This window comes from Colossoma macropomum, unplaced genomic scaffold (genome assembly GCF_904425465.1).
Source record: "Colossoma macropomum unplaced genomic scaffold, Colossoma_macropomum, whole genome shotgun sequence".
NCBI classification, from domain to species: domain Eukaryota; kingdom Metazoa; phylum Chordata; class Actinopteri; order Characiformes; family Serrasalmidae; genus Colossoma; species Colossoma macropomum.
The window spans coordinates 7158721-7166914 of NW_023494808.1; positions in this window are offsets into that span (position 1 = coordinate 7158721).

Below are 8194 nucleotides of genomic sequence, written 5' to 3' on the forward strand. Positions count from 1 at the left end.
GGGTGCTTACCCAGGTGGGGGATTGAATCCCAGTTTACAGTGTAGAAGGCAGAGGTGTTACTCCCTACCACCAACCACCTCTGAAATCCTTAAGACTTTCAAACACTACTAAGAATCTACTTGAAGAGAACCTTATATATGGTTGACTGCATGTTTATCTTCTTTGAGATACTCTTAGGCCTGAGTCACCCAGCAATCTAATAAATTCAGTTCAATTTGCTAAATATTAAAACTTTATAATCAGAATTTACATGCTATTTATGTGATAATATGTGTGAACAACCTGACAAGCTAGATTATAAGAGTTATTCCCTAATAAATGAACCAGCACAGGCTTGTCTTTATCTCTTTATTGGGTTACTGTTACACATCCTATGTAAGATTTTGTAGTTTTATTAAAATATTTAAATTCATGCTTTTTTTTTCCTTAAAATCTATGATGAAGTTATTAGTGTCATTGTTAGTCTACCCAAAAACTGTCTAGAAACTACCCAGCACCAAAGAAATAACCCAGCAAAATGACCCAACTGGCCCAGCAAATCGGTAGAAAATCAACGTAGCCAAAATTTGAATATTAACCACTGAATGTAAGGGAAACACCCCAAAGACACCATGAATGATTCATGGTGAATCATTTGCAAATGCAGGCAATGGAAAGAGAAGTCCCTTCTGCAGTTTCACACACATGCACACACCCTCACACACATGCAGACCTGTCATTGTGGCCCATTAGCTGTTAATTAAAAATATAAGGAGCTGTGTGTTTGTGTTTGTGTGTGTGTGTGTGTGTGTGTGTGTGTGTGTGTGTGTGTGTGTGTGTGTGTGTGCTTGCTTGCTACCAGACCAAATTATCCTCAAAATGATATGACAACTTGAGACAAGTACAAGTGAGGACCTTTTAGCTGGTGTATGTTATTTTCACCACTTTTTCCAAACTTTTGTTGAAAAATAGAAATATTGCCTTTAGGTGTAATGTTGAGGTTAGTTTAGATTTAGGTTTAAGTATAGTATTACTTTGCTACAATAATACAGAAGTCAATAAAGGTTGATAAATGTGTATATGTGTTTTTGTTTGCTGTTATTTGGAATTGTAAAAGCATCCTTGAGTTTCAGTTAAAATTACTACTATTAGTAGTAGTAGGCTAGTGGCAGTAGTAGCAGTAATATTTATGCGTGTCTGATTTTTGTCAGGAACTTGGCAGTGAATAGTTTACCTGTCAATACATGCCTTGGCCAGGTTTCACTTTTTAGAATGAATTCATTGCATATCTTTCTTTATAGCAGGGCAGTTTGGACTCTTGCAAAACAAGAGGTTGATGCAGAGCACACTGCGTTTCATTCAAACAGCTCAGCAGCATTTACATGGATTATGCAATGGAGTGTTAAGGTCTGTTTACTTCTGAAATGTAATAGTTATAGTGAAAATAGATGATGTAGACATGAATAGATGAAGTAGATATGATAATCAGATACGTTTGAATAAGTAAAGCAGGGTATTTTGTCCTTTTGTTATTCTGTTTAATTGGATCAAACACTTCAGCTGGTTGTCATTGAAAATGAAACAAAATAAGTTTGAGGTTCAGTTTAAATTAAAAGTTCTGAAAAGCTCTGATTATTTGTATTAGTTGCTTCATTTTTCAAAATAAGAACCCGTTAACTTTGTGCCATGTTGTGTCTTGTTGTCAGAAGTGCACAACATAAATTTGGTCATTAATGCACTAATTCCAGAACATGTTTTCTGACACTGAAGATGTTCAACTTTCATTCCATGCTAGTTGGGTTATCCCCATGTATAGCAGGCCTGTGAGTCAACTTTATGGTGTCTGTGGAGCTTCTTCGAACTCCAAGCTCAAACATTTCATTTATAAAAATAGTTCATTATAAAACATCCATTGGAAGTTCTTCAATAGTACTTTTACGGCATCAGTCCAGTTAAACATTCTAATGCTTTATTTTCAGAGTGTAGGTATATATACAACCCCATTTCCAAAAAGTTGGGACACTTTGCAAAACATACAAAAATGCAATGTTGTACAAACCATTAAAGCCCTATATTTCATTGAAAATAGAACAAAGACAGCAAATCAAATGTTGAAACTGGGACATTGTTTTGTTTTTTGAAAAATATTTGCCCATTGATGCCAACAACACCTTCCAAAAAAGTTGGGATGGGGGCAACAAAAGGCTGGTATGTGTTATGCTAAAAAACAGCTGGTGGTTAATTGGCAACGGTAATCAGTGATTGGGTATATGAAAATAGCAAAGAAGTTCTGCCATTTCTCATCTACGGTACATAATAATATTTAAAAATTCAGAGTATCTGAAGAAATCTCTGTATGCAAGGGACAAGACCAAAAAACAGTATTTGCTGGCCATAATCTTTGGGCCCTCAGACAGCACTGCATTAAAAACAGATATGAGTCTGTAGTGGAAATCACTGCATGGGCTCAGAAACACTTCTAGAAACCACTGTCTGTGAAAACAGTTTGTTACTGCATCCACATCTGCAAGTTAAAACTCTAAAACACAAAGAAGAAACCATATATAAACAGAATCAAGAAACGCTGCCACCTTCTCTGGGCCTGAGCTCATTTAAAATGGACTGAGGTGAAGTAGAAAAGTGTGCTGTGGTCCAACGAATCAACATTTGAAATTCTTTTTAGAAATCACAGACACTGTGTCCTCCGGGCTAAAGACCACTCAGCTTGTTATCAGTGCACAGTTCAAAAGCCAGTATTTATGATGGTATATGGGTGCATTAGTGCACATGGCATGGGTGACATGAACATCTGTGAAGGCACCATTAATGCTGAACAATATATACGTGTTTTGGCAGCGTATGCTGCCATCCAGATGACGTCTTTTTCAGGGAATGCCTTGATTATTTCAGCAAGACAATGACACATTCTGCATGTATTAAAACAGCATTGCTCCTTATTAAAAGAGTCTGGGTGCTAAACTGACCTGTTTGCAGTCCAGACCCGTCACCCACTGATAACATTTGCAACATTATGAAATGAAAAATACAACAAATGAGCCGTCAAACTGTTGATCAGCTGAAATCCTATATCAAAAAAGAATGGAAAAAACATTTAATTTTCAAAACTACAGCAGTATCTCCTCAGTTACCAAACACTTACACAGTGTTGTTAAAAGAAGAGGTGATGAAAAACAGTGGTAAACATGCGAACATCACAACTTTTTTGGAGTGTTTTGTTGGCATGAAATTTACATTTTTTTTTAAAAATGATTTGTTGTCTTTGTAGTATTTTCAATGACATATAGGATTTAAATGATTTGCACATCATTGCTTTTTGTTTTTACTTACATTTTGCATAACATCCCAACTATTTTTGGAAATGGGATTGTATTTCTGATTGTTTTTAATTTGGACCACTGAGTAGCAGGTTATACTTTTTGTTACAATTTTAACTTCTACTCAGACACTAACAACAGCATCTATGAATTTGGCTTGGAACTCTTAACTTCCTTTTGTATTTTTACAAAATTAAGTGATGCTGCAGTGTTTTTGATTTCCTGTCAGGCAGAACTTTAAAATACTGTAGCTACTGATAATAACATAATAAACAGTAGTAGCTAATATAATTTGTTAGGACAAGTTTCATTTCTTGATAATTCACTTTAGTTGTATACAGGGCTGGACTTGGAACTAAATTACCCCTGAGAGTTGTGTTTAAACCAGCCCACTACAACAACAGTGAGACCCCACAGTCCCCCCTCCCCCCAAAGAATGACCCCCAAAACCATGACCCACATTAGCTTTCTGGAGATTGTCTAATCTCTATCAAGCTAGCCTTTATGGTTTAACTTTCCCATTGTTATTATTATGCTTTGTGTGATTGGCCAATGGCCACACACTTAGAATGCAGCAGGTCACTAACAAACTCTAACTAGATGTGTGCAAGCCAGTGTTCACCCTGCACATACCACTTGCCCCGAACGGTCTTCGCTCATTTTATGTAGGGCTACACTAGAAATACCCATGCATTTCTCTCTGTCTCATACTTTCAGAGCCCATACATACAGCAGCCCACTGAAATTGTCTTGGTGCTCCTGATGGCCAGGCCATCCCTAAATATGTAGATATTTCAAATAATTACTGCGGCCAAGGGGCTGTCAACTTGTGTTCAGCTGTGATGATTACAACAGCAATGATGTTAAACCAAGCCAATATTTTATCTTGTCACAGTAGCACTTCTCTGACTTTTTAAAACACTTTTAATGTTGAATTTAATTTCATGATCTCGTTTGTGTTTCCAAGGCAGGCAATAACAATCAAAATCCATTTGCTGCTTAGATTCAACTGGATTTTTTAAAAGTACCAATTTCACACCTTGCTTTGTTTTTAATGTCTTTTGTGTTGAAGTGTGATTTAGTGGACCTTGTCCAGATGGAGTTCCCATACTTCTGCCTGCTGAACAGTGCTATTGAACCTCTGACCTAAACACGGAAGTTTACCCCAACTTCAACCTTTTTCTTTTTCCCTGAGAGCATGCATGTAAATTAACATACTGTAGTACTGCACTGTAAAGCTAAAAAAGCTTCTTGTAACAGGATTGTCATCCAGGAACCATTCCATGTTTATCAGAACAAATGATATACATGTGCCAGATAAAATGGAAAAAAACACACTTTTTCAAAGAGACCTTTTTTTAAAGGTGAATGCTGTTTTGCTGTCTCTTTGAGCAGCTCCCAAATGCAAATTAATGATTTTCACAGACTAGAACAAAACCAGTTCTACAGCCTCCAGCAACTGGCCTAACTGTGTTTCACTATGGATTATGAAAGTTAGACACATTAGCAAAAAAAAAGATTACCAGAAATCTTTTAACAAGGGAGTATTTCATTCTTTAAGAAGCATATAGACTAGAATTATGTCTTGTTGTGTTAGGATCCTTGTATCTGATTTATGCATTTGCTGTTTGTAATCCCATTATATTATCCCATTTTTGTTGATGGAGTCATGTAAATGACACATTTTCAAATTAGGATGCCAAACAATTTCAATGTTAATATTTATTTAGAGCTTAAGAATTTTTAGAAGCAGAAGTCATATTCAAATTGGTTTATTTTGATTAAGATTGTTTATCTTAAAAAAAACCATGTTTTCATATTCACGCATTATGCAAAAATCTCAGTGGCAGAAATAAAACCAAAAAAAAGGGCATATAGTGGCCTTGTAATACACTTATTAAATTCTATCAAGTCAGTAGTTGGCAAGCCACTGGCTGCTTATTACTGTTTTATTAAGCAGTAACTAAGATGAATTTGGACATTGAATTAAAAAATATATATATATATATATATATATATATATATATATATATATATATATATATATATGTGTGTGTATTATACATCATAATCTTTTTAATATGTTGGTGCCCATTTTTATGCCCTCATTAAGTCTTAGCAAGCCAATAGATGATAACTAACTGATCAAGCCAACAACTCCAAAATAACCAGCTGCCCATTACTACAGTATTAAGGAGTAATAAGGCTGAATTAAGAAGCACTTGCAAGGCCCTTATTATGTCTTACTGAGACCAAGTCAAGAGTTCCTGCTTGCTGCTGATGAATAGTGATCATAATAGTAATCATAATGTAGTAATATTCTACCAGTTCATTACTACTGGTTTGTTAAGCCTTAATAAATGCATTATAAGAACACTACAATTTCCTACTACACTGAAAGTAATAAATTCCAGTTAAAATAAAACAGTTTAATGGCACTTTTTGGCAATGGCAGTGATTTTTTTGTCTGTGCTTTGTGACGACTTATGTATATCACATGCATCAGTACACTGTAGTTTTCTCTGGTTGCAATGTGTATTCCTGTCTGTCTGATCCATGATCTAATGCCTGTTCTTGGATAAGCCTAAAGAAACTTAGCTTATGCATCCTGGTACTTATTTTGCAGTCTATTAGACTAACTACAAATCATTTGTGTTATGTAATCTCATTACCATCAACATTTCATTTTAATTTTGTGATTTTTTTTTAATCCTTGTTGCTGCATTTTATAATTAAATTCAGTTATATGGGAAATCTTATTCAGACTATACTAGTTACTAGCATGAAGTGTCTAGATCCAGATCTTGAGTGTGACAGTCGTTACTGTAACACTTTATAGTTGGGCAGTGTTCATAAGTCCAGTGTTCATAAGTACATTGGATCATCATTATAACCTACTCTACATAAACCTACATAAACATTTAGAATGGCTTGTTCTAAAAGGTAACATCTGTCATGAGGCTGTTGTTTTTAGCTTTAATGTCAAGTTGACATGATACCTAATATTTTAGATGACATCAATTTTTCTCACTTTAGGTTGGCCTGACACTCTTTCGGGATGACATTATAGCAGCTGAGTTTGTAGCTTGGCATATATCACAGTGAAATACCTGAATGTTGATGATAAACACGTATGTATCAGAGCTTAAATCATTAAAATGACAGTTACTTTACCAAAGCAAGTTTAATTTAACCAGTCTGATTCGGCAAGCACTGTGACATACACTGAGCTACAAAGTCCATTTATTTCCAGAAAGTGGACACAAGCTGATATCAGAATATATATATATATATATATATATATATATATATATATATATATATATATATATATATATATATATATATTCTGACATAGGTGTTATATCAACATGATATCAAAGCTGAGAAGTACAGAAGTACATGACACTGCAGTGACACATGGTGGTGGTGTGTTAGTGTGTGTTGCGCTGGTATGAGTGGATCAGACTGCTGGAGTTTCTAAACACTGTCCACTCACTGTCCACTGTATTAGACACTTCTACCTTGTCAGTCCACCTTGTAGACATAAAGTCAGAGACAATAGCTCATCTGCTGCTGCACAGTTTGTGTTGGGCATCTTCTAGTCCTTCATCAGTGGTCACAGGACGCTGCCCACAGGACGCTGTTGGCTGGATATTTTTGGTTGGTGGACTATTCTCTGTCCAGCAGTGACACTGAGGTGTTTAAAAACTCCAGCAGCACAGCTGTGTCTGATCCATTTGTACCAGCTCAACACACACTAACACACCACCACCATGCCAGTGTCACCACAGTGCTGAGAATGATCCAAAACCCAAATAGTACCTGCTCTGAAAGGGATGAGCTAAAGACAAAGTCAGAAAAACAAAGCAAGTTGGAAACACTTGTCAGAAAAGACAATCAATGGAAAACCACTCAGTATGCTCTGTAGACAGGAGCTTTACTTCACACTGAATGAATGAAACAGACCAGTATTTAAAATGAAACAGAAATGAACAACACGTGTAAACAGCCAGTATTCCGGTGGTGTGGAATGATAGAGTGGCTTGTGATTGATGGTTGTAGGTGTGGAGGACATGTGATCTCCCATGGACTCCTGGGACATGTAGTTCATAGACTCAACAGAGCCAGCCAGTGAAATACAGAGAGGATTGCTTCAAGCCATGTCGTCGATGGAAATTACCGTTCCTTGCTACAGCGGTATTGAATAAATCTGTTGCTGAAGGTGCTCCGCTGTCTGACCAGTAGGTCATGAAGGGGGTGTGATACATTGTCCAGGATGGACAATGGATATTTTTCTAATAATAATTATTATTTAATGTCCTTTTCATGATCACCTCAGAACTGTCCGGGGAGCATCCCAGGACAGAACCTGCTTTCTTTATCAGTTGTTGAGCTTCTTTGTTTCTCCAGCTCTAATGCTGCACTTGCAACAATACACTGGTAGAAGGTCTCTAACATGTTAATGCAAATATCTACCCCTTAAAATCCCAGGCTTATTACATTACTAAGGCTTGTTACTCAGTAACTACAGGGCTCTCAATGCAAATTAGTTGAGATATTCTTAAGTAATAGAAGTGTACAATAAAACTTTGGGCCTACTGGTTGGCCCTGGCTATTTAAGAGGTTAAAGACCTGAATCTGCTCAGAAAGAAAAGACTACTCATCCCCGTCTTGTACACAACCTCTGTGTTGACCCTCCAGTCCAACCTGTTGTTGAGGTGGACCCCAAGATATTTGTAGGTGTCTACCAGCTCAACATCCTGTCCTATGGTCTGGCTTTAGTCATCCTCATCCTCCTGAAGTCAATGACCATCTCCTTGGTTTTTGCCCCATTGAGGAGTAGATACCAACAGTAACAATATACAGGGAGATTCAC